Source organism: Dromiciops gliroides, chromosome 2 (genome assembly GCF_019393635.1).
Source record: "Dromiciops gliroides isolate mDroGli1 chromosome 2, mDroGli1.pri, whole genome shotgun sequence".
NCBI classification, from domain to species: Eukaryota; Metazoa; Chordata; class Mammalia; order Microbiotheria; family Microbiotheriidae; genus Dromiciops; species Dromiciops gliroides.
In genome coordinates, this window is record NC_057862.1 from 63,334,210 (window position 1) to 63,353,257 (window position 19,048).

General features: G+C 38.1%; 1 pseudogene; it reads left to right on the forward strand.

Annotated features, from left to right (window-relative positions):
* Window positions 1–14,065: 14,065 nt before the first annotated feature.
* LOC122738284 lies at window positions 14,066–18,484 on the forward strand (annotated as a pseudogene).
* The last annotated feature ends 564 nt before the right edge of the window (window positions 18,485–19,048 follow it).

Below are 19,048 nucleotides of genomic sequence, written 5' to 3' on the forward strand. Positions count from 1 at the left end.
CTATCCCCATCCCCTTACATATTTTTGTTGTGAATTTCTGATTTTGATGCTGTTTCCATTTCCCTCAACCTCTGGTCCTTTTTAGCTAATCAGTTTATCTGCACAGTTCTGCTATACTTCTGACCTCCATTGTTACTGAAACCCTACCATTATGCTTCCCTCCCTGCTTCTAGAATTGTGGAGGGTTCAATCCAGAACATGGACTTTACCCTGTCCTATTCTCTCTACTACCCTTCAGCCAAGACTGAATAACATGGACCAGTCTTAGTTTTATCAATATCTTTTGCTTTCACCATAATTTTCATTTGTAAATGTATCTCTCCCTCTTCTCTGACCCAGAAAGTCATTCCTTGTAATAAAGATTTAAAATGAAAGAGAAAAAAATTAGTCTTCTGAAACTGACTACGCCTGACAGTATATAAAGTATTCTATATACATGATCACCTGCCTCTACAAAGAGTAGAGGGAGGAATATTTCTCAACTCCTCACTGGAAGCCAATACATTCTCATCACAGTCCTGACAAATATCCCAACTCCAATGATGAGGAAACTGATAGCACTGGTTAGTATACAAACGTCGGTCAGGATTCCATTTTTTAAATCATTTCTTAAGCACCTAACTACGCATAAGGCCCTATGCTAAATGCTGTTGATGCAAATGCAAAAGGGATCCCTTTATATGAGTAAGGTATATTCTATTGGGGGAATTTAGGGTAGGGATAGGGATTACATCAATAATTTCATTACTGTATCCTATTCATCTGACAAAGAAACTCCCCATAGCAATGCAAGTCAACATTTTCTCTGTCTTAAGAAAATTGCCTAGCACACTGGAAGGTTAGGTAACTTGCCCAGGGTCACATTGCCAGTATGTGTCTGAGGTAGGTCTTCCTGCTTTCAAGGTCAACTACTACTTCTGGGAAAGTCAGCATCCAAACAAGTGGATACATCCAAGATATATGGAGTAGATGCAAGGAGTAGATGCACCCTCAGAGGAGTAAGCTCTAGCAGTTAGGGGACTAGTCGCTCTTCTAGGCACTGAGAATATAAATACAAAATTAAAATACTTCTTGTCCTCAGAAAGTTTATATTCCATTGGGGGAAACAACATATACTCATAAATACATGTAAAATATGTAAAGTAAATTCAACTTAATTCTGGTAGAAAATATGGTGAAATATTACCACCAAGAAGCAAGACCCAGGCCATGCTAAGACTGTGGATATGAAGTTTCAGGATAGTGTAGCCTAGATTTAAAGAATAGCTGGCTGAGAGCTCAGCTAGCTATCTTACATTGGTATTAATAAGTGCTTGTTGATTGACTGATTGATTGATCTGACTGATGTCTGCATTGGGAAAGCAACTCAGTGACCACCCCGGAGAAGTTAACTTCTATCTTTGTGGATCCATTGCCCAATTGCAAATATTTCTTTACTTCCAGCATCCAGGGACCTATTCCAAAGGTGGTCAGGAAACCTGTTTGATAGAAGTAGACCTCCCATCTAAGATGATCCCTACCTGACAGGCAACTACCCTCATAAACTCCTAACCTTTCCATAGGATTATGGGTTGTTTTCAATGACCCTTTTCATGCTGAAACCACCAGCTAACAGATCTGTAAACTACAGCAGGGAAGAGGAATGTTCCATCATGGAATATGCTGGCAGCTTCTGAGTGTTGTCTCAGGACCACTAGATGAAAATGATGGTCTTTGGTCTTTGGTCAGTTTATCAAGGCCATAACAGTACCACTATGCCAAGAATTATAACTATCTAAGCCTTCAGTACCAAATTCAATCCCTAGTTAAGTAAAAAAAAAAAGTCATGAGAGGTAATATGGTATATGGAATAGAGTGCTGCACTTGGTGTCTGGAAGACCTGTATTCAAATCTTGCCTTAGGCAGTTAGCTTTGTGACCCTGGCAAATCACTTAACCTCAGTTCCTTGATGGGAGTGGGTAAATATGATATTTGAACACATAAGAGTTGACCTCCAAGGTATTTTTCAACTCTATATCAATGACCCTATACATGCCCTCAAAGACTTCACCCACTTCTTCCTTTAACACCCACTCATGTATCACTCCCAAAAGAACCCAGCAACTTGGAAAAGCACAGTCCAAATTGAAGTCTCAAACCAGATATAGTGTAGTATGGAAGGATTGTTTACAATCAAGTGGGACTGGCCTAATGGATAGGTTGCTGTAGCTGGGGTCAAAAAGACCTTGGTTTAGATTCCACCTCTGATACTAGCTAATAACATTTATGTGTCCCAAGACTCATGTACTAAGTCATAGATGCAATCTGTGTGGCTTCCTACATCAAGAATTCTCACCTAGAAAATTGATATTTTGACTAATTCGCTAAAATATTCCTTTGGTAATTTGACTAATAGGCAGCTAGGTGGTTCAGTCGATAAAATGTCAGGCTTGGAGTCAAGAAGACTCATCTTCCCGAGTTCAAATCTAACCTCAGATATTTACTAGCAATGTGACCCTGGACAAGTCACTTAACTCCATTCTGCCTTAGTTTCCTCAACTGTAAAATGATCTGTAAAGGAAAATGGCAAACCACTCCAGTATCTTTGCCAAGAAAACCCCAAATGGGGTCCTGATGAGTTGGACTAGACTAAAATGACCAAACAACAATAACAAATTTGATTGACATATCATTAAATCTATAAAGTAATTTAAGAAGTATCATTATTCTTAGTGTATTGACATAGCTAAAAAATAAGTATCGATTGTCTTGCCAATTATTTAGTCTTTTTTATTTCAGTTAAAAATGTTATTACAATTTTATTTATGTAAGTCTTATGTGTGTTTTGCTAGGTTAATTTCCAGGTACTTAATGCATTTTCTTATTGTCTCAAATTGAATTTCTCTTTCTAACTCTTCCTTTTGCATTAAAAAAATAGCACGGTATTCCTTTTATTTCCTCTAGGGTTTCCCCCTTAATCAGCCCCTTACATGATCTCCCCACCACCAAGTACTCTGCTAAATAGTTATAGTCACTCAAAATTAAACTAAGATGTCTCCTTTCCTTGATTGCTCTTCCCAGTACATTGTACAGAATCACATTCATACCCTTGGGAGCCCCAGAAGAGGAAAAAGCACCATGGCACAACAAATCCCAAAGATCCTGAAAAAACTCATGAGGCAGAAAGCACTCTTTCCATGTTTTAATATACAATAAAAATACAAACGTGTATACACACAGAAAAAAAAAAGATTTATTTAATTTATTATCCTAAAGAGAGAAAATGATTGGTTGAGAATATAAATGGCTCCAAAAATGTCTTACATAATTCATAGTTAATAGACAGATAATGAAAGGTCTAGGTTTCCTTTGTATTGTGGAACTCATTTTCATCCAACCCAGAAACCTGGAGAAATCACCTTACTGTGTATTTCAGATTCACAAAGAATCAGTCCTTTGACTCCTTTGGGAAGGAACAACCAGACCTGACTGGGGAAATCAGGATGTTACTTTGAGATGTGAACCCAAAGGTATTCTATTTCCCTATTTGATTTTAACAAATATAAACAACTCTCCATTACGCATGAATTGTTCCACAATCCCTCAGTGATTACCCAAGTGCAACCTAATGTCAAAGGATTGCGATAAATTTTATTTCTATGGAGCAGCCTTCAACTTTGACATCCCATTCATGGCTCATAGAATGAACTTGACTTTAAAAATCAAGCATACATCATTGATGTATCATTTTCTGTAACTTTATTGCAAAACCTCACACTGAAGTAGGAGGAGTTCTTAACCTTTTCACACCATAATCCCTTTTAGCAGTCTGGTGCATTCCATATACCCCTTCTGAGAATAATGTTTTAAAGTGCATAAAGTCAAATAGGATTTCAAATAAAACCAATTATGGTGAGATACAGCTGACAAAATATTTTTAAAACTAGCTTACCAATCTCAGGTTAAGATCTTCCTGCCCTAAAAATACATACTTACTCTCTTGAATTAGATATAAAATTTAAATGGCAAACACTTAATTGCAAATTAAGGCTCATTAAGTGACTTACACAGCTAAGTAAATGTCAGAGGCTAGACTTGAATCCAGGTGTTCCTGATTTCAATTCCAGGACACCATCTACTATGCCATATTGCCTCCCTAGTAAGGAAGATAGTGAAGAGACTACAGTTATTGGTCCAGAGATCACCTGTTAAGGAGTAATGAGAAATCAATCGTACTTCCTGTGTCTCCTTATTGAAATTTTAGATTCCCTTGAGAGAGTCAATACCTTGTCAGAGATAATTCCCTGGGATAAAAAAAAAAAAAAAGGTTAATGGGGATGAAACCTTTTTCTTGCTTTTTTTTTTTTTTGGCATTTTTTAAGAATGTGTGAACTGCCCTTGTCCTGAGGACCTTAGTTAACCTCATCTTTATGTAGTGCATAGATTAATACCTGCTCAGTCAATACATAATTGCTTAGAAGGTAATATCTGAGACATACTGTTAGACTTTGCTTTTAAAAAGATAAAAGAGAGAGGGAGAAATCCAAAGCCAAGAGAGACATGGAGAGGAAAGAGTCTGCATATAGACTCAGATTCATTTTCCTAAAGGGGATGCCAACACATCTGCTAGACCCCTGAAAGGAACCACATGGCTCCAAAAACAGACATTAAAATAATCTTGTCAGGTCAGGTCTGTTGGATACCATTTTACATAGATGTTTAACTGTGACATAAGTACTACAGATATTACTGTTCCCATTTTGTAGATGAGGAAAATGAGATTCAGCATGGTTGTGAAAAAATATTTTGTAAATTTAAAAAGTATGATAAAGATGAGCTGTTTATTGCTTCCTTAGTTCTTCCTAACTTTCATTTACTTTTTTTTTTTCATTAAAAGCTTAGGATTAAGGGCAGCTAGGTGGTGCAGTGGATAGAGCACCGGCCCTGGAGTCAGGAGTACCTGAGTTCAAATCCGGCCTCAGACACTTAACACTTACTAGCTGTGTGACCCTGGGCAAGTCACTTAACCCCAATTGCCTCACTAAAAAAAAAAAAAAAAAAAAAAAAAAGCTTAGGATTAGACTCATGGGTAAGATATCTCCAAAGGGGAAAGTAGAAAAGTATTCAATGTATATATGAATCAGGGGTGGAATAATTATTTATTTCCTACACACAGACAAAATGCTGAACAGAGAACATGTTTGGTGAAAACAAACATCAAAAAGGTTTAAGTAAGGGGCAGCTAGGTGGCACAGTGGACAGAGCACCAGCCCTGGATTCAGGAGTACCTGAGTTCAAATCCGGCCTCAGACACTTAACACTTACTAGCTGTGTGACCCTGGGCAAGTCACTTAACCCCTATTGTCTCACCAAAAAAAAAAAAAAAAAAAGGTTTAAGTAACTTAACATAATTATGTTAAAATCTACCAGAAGGGGACAGCTAGGTGACAGATTAGATAAAGCAAAGACCTTGAATTCAGGAGGACCCCTAAGTTCAAATCTGGCCTCCGACACTTGACACTCACTAGCTGTGCGAACCTGGGCAACTCACTTAACCCCAATTGCCTCACATACACACACACACAAAAAAAAAATCTACCAGAGGACTGATACTTGAATCCTGTCAGAACACAAATCAGTGATTAGGCATTTTACATTTCTTGTTAGCTCTTCATTGTCCAAACAAGCCCTGCCACATGTCTGCTGATGATACAGCCAGGTTTGAGTCAGTCTTCTTGTTGGTGGTCATCTTCTAATTCAGAAACCTCCCCTTCTTCCACTTTTGTAGCATTCTAAAATAGATATCATTCTTCCCCAAAAAAACTAAGTTAGATTAAGCTTACTAAGCAATATGGAACTGGAAGGGACTAAATAAAAGATGAATAGAATTTAGAAATTAAATTATGCAGGAATTATGACCATAAATCTTAAAGAAAAGAAAGGTTGGAAAAAGAGATGGCTGCACGGAGAGTAATACATACTTGAAAAAGATATTCTGAAAAATTCAGATCAAAAGGAATCTAGAGAATTCAACATTTTCATACCTTACAATTCTTAAATCCCAGAAAGAGCACCAAAGCCCCAAAATTTGAATTTAGGCAATAACAAGTGATATGTCTGCATTTTTATCTGGGACAGGATTATTCCTCTAGTGGTAAGCAAGTAGGTATACAGAGTATATTTTCCTCTTTCTTTTATTCTTTCTCTATCTTTCCTTCCTTCCTTCTTTCTCTTTTTTCTTTCTACCTTTCTTTTTCTTCTTGATCAAACAGAAGAGAACTTGGAATGCCTCCAAAATCTCGGGGTCAGTACAATATCTCAATATCCTTTGGTCTTTTAAAAGTAGATTTCATATAAGTAAAACATTAATGTTTTATGTCAACAAGGTGCTATGGGTTTACAGTTAACCCAAAAGACTTTTTGTTGCTTGTTCTTTGGGGTTTCTTGGTGTTTAATCATTACTTAACTAAAGAGCTATCCTCTTTAGTCTTCAACTTATTTTAGGAGTGAGGAGTATGGCATAAAGGCAGCTAGGTGGCACAGTGGAGTGCCAGAACTGAAACCAGGAAGGCCTGAGTTCAAGGTCTTCTGCCACAACTGAATGTGTAACCTCTGGCAAGTCTTAACCTCTCAAAAACTCCAGGAAGCTCCCTAAAATTATAAATGGCAGATCAGATTCTCATCTGAATTTGCAAGTGAAGTTTCCTCATTGAGAACCCGCTATACCATAATGTATGCGTGTTTTTAATTAAGAATAAAGAGCACACCAAAAAAGAATAAAGAGCAAAAGAGAGTAAATAAACAATAAAACAACCACATTTTTAAAAAATAAAGTTACAGGTACATAGTCTTTAGAAGTAAATAAGGACAAAACCCATATCTTTAAAAAGTCTTTATATCTCTTTACTTCATCCCCACCCAAGTTAAATAGTGTCTTCTATTTGTCTAATAAGTTTTTTTCATTTGATTATTTTTTTTTACCTGGTGCAATACCTAGGCTTTCTTTTGAATGGGTTGAGAATAATATCATTATTCTATTCTACCCGAGAATCAGAATTCACTGTGGGTGAAGTAAATTCCAGAATCAGAATTCACAGTGAATAACGTAAATTACAACATTATAAACAGTAGGTAACTTCTGTCCTACTCAAGTCCCAAAGTGACTTTAAAGATAGCAGAGCAAGTAATTAATTAATAGAAGAAATATTCAGAAATAATCTGCAAAGAAGTAATATGTTTAGTTAAACAACATACCTTCATGCCTCAATTTCAAGGAAAAGTAAATTATAAGAATTCACAAAGTATCCAGATAGATCATTTGAGATATTGCAATTTCATTTTAGAGTGGGTTTTAAGAGGGTATCTCCAACTGTCTTATAAAATTGCCAGAGAAAAATGGGTTTTAATTCACTAAAACTAAAACACTGGATATGTGAAATATAACTCATGAAGGGTGTTATGGTGCGAAATCAAACTAATAATGATAAAGTACTATTACTGCATAAAGATTGGACATCACTATTTGAGACATAATGATCATTTTGAGTCTTTGTGATAGAGAAAGAATTTCCGTGATCTTCTGAAGACAAAAGAAAATGTTATATTCCTATTGAATAACAATGGAATATACTGTACTAGTATACAAATAACAGAAGTATAAATGTGATAATTAGTACTAATTAATATTCTAAGAGTATTAATGATAATTCATTACATATCAATTATGCCATATCCTTTACAAAATGCTTTTCTATACATTAGCTCATTTAAGAGAAATACTTTCTTGGGACAGCTAGGTGAGGCAGTGGATAAATCACTGGCCCTGAATTCAGGAGGACCTGAGTTCAAATCCAGCCTCAGACACTTGATACTCACTAGCTGTGTGACCCTGGACAAGTCATTTAACTCTCATTGCCCCACCGAGAGAGAGAGAGAGAGAGAGAGAGAGAGAGAGAGAGAGAGAGAGAGAGAGAGAGAGAGAGAAATACTTTCTTAAAAATCTTGGGGTGGGGGAGGGGGGAGTTAGCAACATGAAAAAAGTTCAACTGAACCCAATGCCCCTCTAAAATCACCTTAAAAATGAGAAAATGTTCAAATGAAATTAAAGCAAAAGATATAAATGGAAATACTTTACAGGAAGGCAGGATTCATGAAAAATAACCCAGAAAAAGAGAAAACAACAAAGGACCATACTTTAAGCAACCCATCTACTCTGAGCTAATTGGAAGGGCTAAGAGAGGGGCAATGGAAATACTACAGACCTTTATACTACAATCCCATATACCACTGGCCCTTAACTCAATCTAATTCAGCCTACCCCAAGACATTTCAAAGATGGAGGGGCATTGGACATGCTAATAGCTTTGGGCCATCTATTTGGAAATTTGGAGGGAGAAGAAAAGCTTCTGACCCCGGGTCTGAGGATAATAGTCAAAGGCTACACTCAAATCACTACTGGCCCTGCTCTTCAGAGCAGTTTGCAGCAGCAGCTACAAAGGCAAATTTAATTCAGAAAAACAGCAAAGGAGGGAATCTTCACCAGACAACTCTATTGGAGAAACTAAAGAAATGAGCAAAAATAAGAAAATTACTAAGGCAATGAAGAAATACTATAGATTAAGAGAACCCCAGGATATAACTCCAATAAAAAGAATAACTTGAAAGCAATTTCAAGTAGAACACCAGAAAAGAGAATGGGCTGGCCATCAGAACTTCAAGAATAGATGGAAGGTCTCCTTTTAAAAAATGAGGAAAAGATAAAGGCAATGCTAAAGAGTCTAATTAGAATCCTTAAGGAAAAAAGATTGGGAGGAAAATAAATAGCTCAAAAAAAAAAAAAAGAAAGAAAACCTCTCCAAAGGTTTTGATATCCTGAAAAATAGAACAGATGAATCAGAATTCAAAAGTTATTAATTCAAAAAGAAAGTACAAATTCACAAGGCAAATAAATTGGAAGATAAATGATATATCTAAGGTAAAAAAAATTGAAATGGAAAGTAGGTTAAGGTGAGATCATTTAAAAATCTCTGAACTTTCTGAAAAGAAGGATGAAACTGAGAGAGAAAAAAAAATGTACACCCCAAGTTTCAAGAACCCATTAAGAGAAATTACCCACAAATCATTATCCCTAAATGCAAATTAAAAATAGAATCTGCATGCTACCTTCTAAAATAAACATTAATATAATACATCCAGAAATGTTACTGTCAAAATCCAAAGCTTCTGTAACAAAACTAAAATACTGGAAGCAAACAGGATAAAAATATATAGCACAAAATAAGAAATCACTTGAAATTATGCAACTATAAGAAAAGAAATAAGTGTAATATGATGTCTTAAGAGGTAATATAAAAAGGTCTACACCAAGAATAAATTATTCTGAAAAGTTAAAAGCAATTTTAACCAGGGGAAGGGGATGGAATTAACCTTTAATAGAACTGATGAAAACAAGAATTGAGTAGAATTTTTTAAATAGAAACCTAGAAAAATAAATGTTTGAGGGCTAAATGATCAAATGTCTATAACCTGAAAGGAGGAATTATACTATTATCTCTTTATAAACCTACCCTAAGACAGTTCTGAGAGGAAGGAGCATTAGTCATACTACTATAAAGGTCAATGAGAGAACAAAACAGACAAACTTAGGAACAGGGTATATAATGAATAATAATAATTATATTTATACAATGCTAAATTTTGCAAATTACATTTATACAATACTAAATTTTGCAAAGTGTTTTTAAAATATGACCTTATTTGATCCTCACAATAACCCTGGAAGGTATGTGCTTTTATTCTCCTCATCTTACAGATAAGTAAACTGAGAAAGATGGAGGTGACTTGCCCAGAGTTGCACAGCTAGTAAATGTCTGAGGCTGAATTTGAACTCACATCTTCCTGACTCCAGGTCTAACACTCTATCAACTAAAGAGAGAGAGAAGAGGAAAAAGGAAGAGCAACTATGGATGGAAAAGAGAAGAGAGAGTAGGAACTATGTTCTAAAATTAAGGATTTACAAATGAAGAGTATACAAGCATGTAGGTGGGGAAAGAGGAGAGTGGTGATCTCAAGAATCTTACATAGCTTAAATAGAAATGGATAATAAAAGGCAGGGTGGGTCAATGAAATGTAGTATAGAAATGCAATTAAGTAAACAAGGAACAGGGCAGCTAGGTGGTGCAGTGGATAGAGCACCAGCCCTGGATTCAGAAGGACCTGAGTTCAAATTCGACCTCAGACTTTTGACACTTACTAGCTGTGTGACCCTGGGCAAGTCACTTAACCCCAATTTCCTCTCCCCCCCAAAAAAAAGGGAAAAAAGAAAAGGAAACAAGGAACTAGGTACACAAAGGATCAGAAGGGGGGAGATTTCAAGAAGACTGAAAAAGTAAAAAATACTTCAAAGAGGGATTAGTGACAAAGAGAGACGTAGATAGAGATAGAACAAATCCCCATTATTGTGTGCTAGGTAAAAGTGTAAGGGGAAAGAATTTTCATTATACTTTTCCAACTATAAAGGGCTAGAACTTATTTCATTCTCTCTTATTTCCTTTTCTTTTCCTTTTTAATAATAGGGTGGGGAGTCAAACTGAGGAAAGAGTATAATGGAATTTGGTTGAGGAGTAAACAACCCTAACCATTATAACTGTGTATGTGAATGAAATGAATTTCCCCTTAAATAGAAGAAAGTCATAGAATAAATCAGAAAGCAAAACACAATTTGCATTTTATAATAAATACACTTAAAATATAAAGATTCATACAGACTTAAAATAAGAGATTACAAGGGGCAGCTAGATGGCGCAGTGGTAAAGCACCGGCCCTGGATTCATGAGTACCTGAGTTCAAATCCAGCCTCAGACACTTGACACTTACTAGCTGTGTGACCCTGGGCAAGTCACTTAACCCTCATTGCCCTGCAAAAAAAAAAAGTAAAATAAAATAAAATTAGAGATTACAGTAAAAGCCATTATGCCTCACCTGAATAAAAAAAAATAGAGGAGGAAATCATGATCTCAAATAAAGCAACAGTAAAAACATGGTAAAGGGAAACATCATTGTTAATTAATTCTAAAAATATGCACCAAATGGTATATTATCTAAGTACTTAAAGGGAAATGTAATTGAACAATTTGAACAAGATAAAAAGAAAAGCAAAAGTTACTGATTTCAGTATGTTCCTTTCAAATCTAAGCAAATCAACCATAAAGATAAAAAAGAAAGAAATTAAGATCTTATTGCAATATGAGAAAGAATAGATTTGATAGAACTTTGGTGACTATTGAATGAGAATCATAAAGTGTTAGTATTTTTTAGTTTTAAATGACACCTTTACAAAAAACAATCATGTTAATAAGGAACTCACAAATACAAAAAGTTAGAAATAATAAACATTCTTCTGAGATGACAACGCAATAAGTATAATCAACAAGGGAAATTTGAAGAATAGATTTAGACTCAAGTAGAAACTAAACAATTTGTGGGTCAAAAAACAAATTAAAAAAAATTACATCAAAGAAAATTATAGCAATAAGACAGCAGATTCAAAACTTGTGATACATCCAAAGCAGTCCTTTGGGGAACATGTATATCTGAAAATACTTACATCAACAAGATAGAGAGAAAATAAGTCAATAAATTGAGTGCATAACTAAAAAGAAAAAAAACTTAGAAAGAAGATTAAAACCCCAAATAAATATAAAAATAAGAATCCTTAAAATCAAAGAAATATTTTTTTAAATCTCCAGAGAAATAATGAAAAAGGTAAGAATGAAAGATGCACAGAATTACCAGGCTGCAGAATAGTAATCATAAAGATTACTTGGTCCTATTTTACAATTTTTTTAAAAATTAAGTAAAAACAAGAAGCTATTGAAAAATGAGAGCTGGACATTTGAGAGCTGGAAAGGACTTCAGGAACCACTGAGTCCAAACCAAATACGAAGGGAATCGTCACAATAAATAACTCAAACAAGTGGTTGCCTGGTACATGCTTTAAGACCTTCAAAGAGGGGGAATCCATCACTTTTCAATGCCTCTAACTCAACTTTTGAACAGCCCTAGATGTTTGGAAGTTTTTCCTGACATCAAACCTATGTTGGCATCTTTACAATTCCTACTCATAATAATGGCTGGTAGGGGGCAGCTAGGTGGTGCAGTGGATAAAACACCAGCCCTGGAGTCAGGAGGACCTGAGTTCAAATCTGACCTCAGACACTTGACACTTACTAGCTGTGTGACCCTGGGCAAGTCACTTAACCCCCATTGCCCTGCAAAAAAAAAAAGAAAAGAAAATTTAAAAAATAATGGCTAGTAATAACAGCTAATATTTATACAATGTTTTGCTATGTTCTAGGCTTAGCTGTGCTAAGAACTTTGTGATTGTTAATCTCTTTTGATCCTCACACAACCCTGGAAGCTATTATTATCTCCATTTTATAAATGAGGAAACTGAGGCAAACAGAGATCAAATGATTTGCCCAGTGTCAGCTAGTAAGTGTCCAGCTAGTAAGTATCTGAGGACAGATTTGAACTCAGGTCTTCCTGACTCCAGGCCAAACACTCTATCAACTGCATTGCCTACACTCTATATTATTGTTCCCTTTAGGGACAAACAGAACAAACCTAATTCTTTCTCCATACTTGAAGAAAGTTATATCTTCCCTCCACCCACCAAAAAACTTCTTTCTATGATAAATATCCCCAGTTCCTTCAACTGATCCTTATGTGGTTTAGACTCAAGACCCTTCATAATGCATAGCATAGTAGCAGCTTATCAAATTCAATAATATAAACTATTGGGATAATGATTCTCTATTAGAGAAGAATTGAGAAAACTAGAAAGTAATTTGGTGAAAATTGCTTATGCTGATTTCTTATACCATATACCACAATTAGTCAAACCAGGAACAGACACGTAGACAATCAGCATAGCAATCAAAAGAGTACCAAGGCTATGTGCTACAACAAGAAGAGAACCCAGATCCAGCACAAAGGGGTCAGGGGTCAAACTATTGTACAGGTAAGAATAAGTAGGTGCAGGGGCAGCTAAGTGGTGCAATGGATAGAGCACCGGCCCTGGATTCAGGAGGACCTGAGTTCAAATCTGGCCTCAGACACTTGACATTTACTAGCTGTGTGACCCTGGGCAAGTCACTTAACCCGAATTGCCTCACAAAAAAAAAAAGAAGAAGAAGAAGTAGGTGGGGGGGGGGAGCCAAGATGGCAGAGGAAATTCAGTGACTTCTGAGCTCTCCTTCAAAATCCTTCCAAAAATAGCTCCAAATAATGCCATAAGACAATTCCTGGAGCAACAGAACTCACAAAAGTATGGGGTGAGATTATTTTCCAGCCAAAGGCCTGTGATGAAATAATGGGATTTAGCAGATACTCAAAGACCCACCTGGAGATTAATCTATACTGATTGAATCAAGTGAGAGTGATTGACTGCTGATTAAGCCTACTTCAAGTTAACTGGATTGTAATCACACCTGGCTATCCCTTAAGAAGGTATTGTTCTCAGAAACTAGACTGTGAACTCAACTTGAGAACACCTTCAGAACCAATGGATTTGGATGATGCCAACCAATCACCTTGAAGCAGTGTGTAAGGACCGCCTCTGTTCCAGAACTATAAAAAGCTTCCACAGTCAGCTTGAGAAGGGGTTCCTGATTAAAACAGGCTTGTGGAGGAGGACTTCAGGAAGAACCCAACCAGGCTGGAACTCTAGGCTAGACTGGAGCTGAAGTTTCTCATTTAAGGCGACCACAATTTAGATTTTAAACATCACAGACCTTAGAAGGTTGGCAGCAAAAGTCTATTATACCAGGGTAAGAGTGGAGCACAGCACTGTGGCCTCATAGATCCAGCCTCAGGCCACTCCACACAGATCCAGACCCAGGCAGGCCACTCCAGAGGAGCCTCTCGGCTGTGGCTACAGCTGCTTCTGGAACTTAGCCCACAGAGGATGAGGGTGTTGAATGGTTGGCTGGGGGGAGCTTACAGGGGTCTCTGCTGGCAGTAAGTTGGGACTCTGTTGTTTTGCCTGAGCTAAGATCCAGGTCATAGTCTTGAGTGGTGGCCCAAGATGGGGAGGGTCATGAGGACACCAGAGCTTGCAACCATAGTGGAACAGGATTGTGTTCCCAGGAGAAAGGGCAAGCAGGCCTGTGGTTGCTTGAAGACCAGAGTACAGGTGAGGGAGAGTGGGGAACAAGCCTCTCCTTAAATTAAACCACCTTGAATCCCCTGAAGCTTGGGACAGGGCATCCTGGAAGCAGTGTCCCACTCTAAGAAGGCATTAAAAGTCAAGAAATAAGCAAGGAAAATAAGCAGACAGAAAAAAATGCGGACCCTAGAAAGTTTCTTTGGTGACAAGGAAGATCGAAATACACTATCAGAAGAAGAGAACAAAGTCAAAGCTCCAATATCCAAAGCTTCCAAGAAAAATAAGAATTGGTCTCAGTTCATAGAAGTGCTCAAAAAGGACTTTGAAAATAAAGTAAGAGAGGTAGAGGAAAAAATGGAAAGAGAAATGAAAGACATGCAGAAAAATTTAAAAAAAAAACGTCAAAAGCTTGAAAGGCCAAATGGAAAAGGAGGTACAAAAGCTCTCTGAAGAAAATAATTCCTTAAAAATTAGGATGGAGCAAATGGAAGCTAATGACTTTATGAGAAATCAAGACACAATAAAGCAAATCCAAATGAATAAAAAATAATAATAAAAGGCAATGTGAAATATCTCCTTGGACAAACAACTGACCTGAAAAATAGATCCAGGAGAGATAATTTGAAAATTATTGCACTAATTGAAAGCTATAATCAAAAAAAGAGCTTAGACATCATCTTCCAAGAAATTGTCAGGGAAATTTTTCCTGATATTCTAGAAGAAGAATGTAAAATAGAAATTGAAAGAATATACCAATCACCTCCTGAAAGAGATTCCAAAATGAAAACTTCCAGGAATATTATAGTCAAATTCCAGAGCTCCCAGATCAAGGATAAAATATTGCAAGTGTTAAGGGCTACAATTCTAGCTAAACTGTCTAAAATATCTAATGAGTGGTCGCCAATAAATTATAAGCTTTAGCAAGAGTTAGACTTTTAAGCATTTATTAAGGAGAATAAGAATTTGGTAAAGAGAGAGAAAGGCCTACATTCATCTATCTATTAAAGGGAGAACATGTTTCTAGCTCCGCTCTCCACCAGAGTCCAAAGGCAAGAGAGCAAGACAGAGCGATAGTCTCTTCCTTCTTCCTCCCGCTACCGAACGTCACTTCCTGATGCCAAAGAAAAGACTCCTGGTCTTGCCCTCAAAAACCTTCACTTCATGGGCAGAACTCTTCTACAGTAAATCTCCAGCAGGTGGCGCCATTTCAATAGTTACACAAGTATCAAGAAACAAATAATTCAAGTACTGTGCAGTCACAGTCAGGATAACACAAGATCTAGCAGCTTCTATATTAAAGGATCAGAGGGCTTGGAATATGATATTCTGGAGGGTAAAGGAACTGGGATTACAAACAAGAATCACCTACCGAGCAAAATTGTATATAATCTTTCAGGGGAAAAATGGGATTTCAATGAAAGAAAGGACTTTCAGGCATTCATGATGAAAAGACCTGAGCTGAATAGAATATTTAACTTTCAAATACAAGACCCTAGAGAAGCATAAAAAGGTAAACAAGAAAAAGAAACTATAAGGGATATTAAAAGGTTAAACTATTTATATTCCTACATGGGAAGATGATACTTCTAACTCATAAGAACTTTTGAATATGAAGGGATGATATCTTTGAAGCATTTTTTTATTTTATTTTTTTGTGGGGCAGTCAGGGTTGGGTGGCTTGCCCAGGGTTGTGTAGCTGGTGAGTGTTGGATGTCTGAGGCTGGATTTGAGCTTGGGTCCTCCTGGGTCCAGGGCAGGTGCTTTGTCCACTGTGCTACCTAACTGCCCCCATGATGATACTGATGATACCTTTAAAAAAATTAAGGTGTGAAAGGAATACACTGGGGGAAAGGGAAAGGGAGAAGTGGAATGAGGTAAAGTATCTCACATAAAAGAAGCAAGGAAAAGCTTATAGAGTTGAGGGGGAGATGGGGGAGTGAGTGACCCTTACTCTCATCGTAATTGGCTCAAAGAGGGAATAACATACACACTCAATTGGGTATAGTAATATATCTTTACCTGTAGGGAGGTGGAAGGGGATAAAGGGGGAGGGGTGAAGGAAGGGAAGGCAGATTGTGGGAAGGGGAAGTCAAAAGCAAAACATTTTTGAGGAGGGATAGGGTGAAAGAAGATAGAAAATAGAGTAAATATCCAGGGGAGGGAATAGGATAGAGGGTAATACAGTTAGCAATAGTAATTGGAAAAAATTGAAGCAGAGATAAGATAGAAAACTATTGTGCTGTAAGAAATGAGGATCAGGATGCTATCAGAAGGACTTATGAAAAATTCAGTCCATGTACAGAGAAAGAACTGATGGCATCTAAATAAAGATTAAAGTATATTTTTTGTTTGTTTTTGTTAGTTACTATTTTTAAAGTTTTTTGTGTCTGTTATGTTTTGCATAACTGCATATGTATAACTTATATTACATATTACATTGCTTGAGTTCTTAAGGGGGTGGACAGGGAGGGAGGAAGAGAATTTAAAACACAGTTTTAAAAATTGATGTGAAAATTTGTTTTTACATATAACTTGGGGAAATAAAAAATAAAATTAAAAAAAGGAAAAAAAAGAAAAAGAAACATTTTTTTAAAAGAATAGGTGGGGGCAGCTAGGTGGCACAGTGGATAGAGCACCTGCCCTGGAGGCAGGAGTACCTGAGTTCAAATCTGGCCTCAGACACTTAACACTTACTAGCTGTGTGACCCTGGGCAAGTCACTTAACCCCAATTGCCTCACTAAAAAAAAATTTAAATAAAAAAAAATTTTTTTAAAGAATAGGTAAATGCCAACTGACAGCTCTGTCATGCACCCATTTCTGAGACATGAATCCAACATGAACAGAGAAAGGCTCCTAAGAGTGGCCTTCCAGAGTAAAATGTAGTGGTAGGACATAGGCTGCATACTGAACAAGGAACAAGTTTAAAAGCAAATAGCTTGGTCTCATCCCCCGCATAAGCATCAGCAATGTGCAGCTGGCAGACACCATCATGTTCACCATTGCGGCCCTGTCTGAGTGGCTGGCAGACCATCCGGTCCTGATTAACAATGTCCTGCCTCTGGTGCTTCATGCCCTGGACAATCCTGAACTTTCCATGTCCTCTGTCTCTACCCTCAAGAAGATCTGCCGGGAGTGCAAGTATGACCTCCCCCCTTATGCAGCCAACATTGTGGCTGTGTCCCAGGATGTGCTGATGAAACAGATTCACAAGACAAGCCAGTGCATGTGGCTGATGCAGGCCCTGGGCTTCCTGCTATCAGCTCTACAAGTAGAAGAGATTCTGAAAAAACTCCACTCATCACGCCCCACATCCAGCAGCTGGAGAAGCTGGCTGAGGAGATGCCCAACCCTTCTAACAAGCTGGCCATTGTCCACATCCTGGGGCTCCTCTCCAACCTCTTCACTATGCTGGACATCACTCACCATGATGATGAGCACAAAGGCCCATCCCACAGGGACCTAACCCAGTGGTGGCTGTGCTTCAACAAGTTTTCCGACTCATCCAGAAGGTGCTGAGCAAGTGGTTGAATGATGCCCAGGTAGTAGAGGCAGAGTGTGTGTGCGCCATCTTTGAGAAGTCCATTAAGACCTTGCTGGATGACTTTGCGTCCATGGTCCCCCCAGCTGTGTGAGATGCTGGAACAGATGTACAGCACAATTCCCCAGGCCTCTGCCCTCAACCTCACTCACAGCTGGTGCACTTCTTTGCCCATGAACCTGCCCACTTTCCCCCCATCAAGGCCCTCTTTCTTCTTGTCACCTCTGTCACACTCACCCTCTTCCACCAAGGGCACAGGGATCATTCTGATATGGTTGATTCATTTATGCAACTCCTGTCACAGGCCCTGAAGCGGAAGCCAGACCTCTTCCTGTCAGAGAGCCTGGATGTCAAGGTGGTGTTCCAGTGCGGTGTGCTGCCACTCAAGTTTCCTGAGGCCCCGACTGTCAAGGCCTCTAACGGTTTCTTTACAGAGTTGCTGCCCCAATGTGGGGAGATCCCACCATTGGGCAGGTGGTCCAGGAGGAAGGCAGAGTACTGCTGCAGGCTGTGTTGGAGGCCATCAACAGTCAGGCCTCCTGCAGCCTCATGGATTCCTTTGCAGACATCCTCTTTGCCCTCAACAAACACTGCTTTAGCTGCCTCAGTGTGTGGATCAAGGAGGTGATACAGCCGCCGGGTTTCCCCCTCACACCGGCTCAGTGCCAAAAAGAAGGATACCTTCAGCCAGCAGGTCCTCAGAGAGTGAGTGAACAAGCAGCAAGTGAAGGAGATGGTGAAAGAGTTCACGCTGCTGTGTCGGGGTCTCCGTGGCACCGACTACACTGCTGACTACTGAGGGCTGTCTGAGGCCAAGTTTCTATAGAATAAACCCCAAACACCCCCACTCAAAAAAAAAAAAAAAGCAAATAGCAACTGTGTGGCTCTGACCCCAAGAGTGGAGATGAGTCTTAAGTTCCAGTTCTCAGTTCAATCTGAAGCCTGCAGTTGAATATGATGACAGGGAGAATAGACTAAAAAGGAACCTGCATTTCTCCCTCACCAAACCCACAAAACCTTTCAGCTAGCTAATAATGAGTCTAGCAGCAGTCTACTGAAACTCCACTCAGAGGAAAGCCTACAGATGTATTGCTTAGATTCAAACCCAGATCAGGAATTTGCAGAGCTCAGACCATGATGGCAGTGATCAGACTTTGTTCTGAATCAGAGTACTTTGGGGGCAATTAAAATTTGTAAATTCCAGCCTGAGATATCTCCTGTGATGCTGGAATAACACAACATTCAATACTGCAAGAAAGCAACACTCAAATCAAATAGGACCCAAGAAGACACAAGCTCAGCCCAGACATTTCTTCCAGAAGTGCTCAGAGGCCAACCCTAACATAAACTTCAAAGCCAGGAA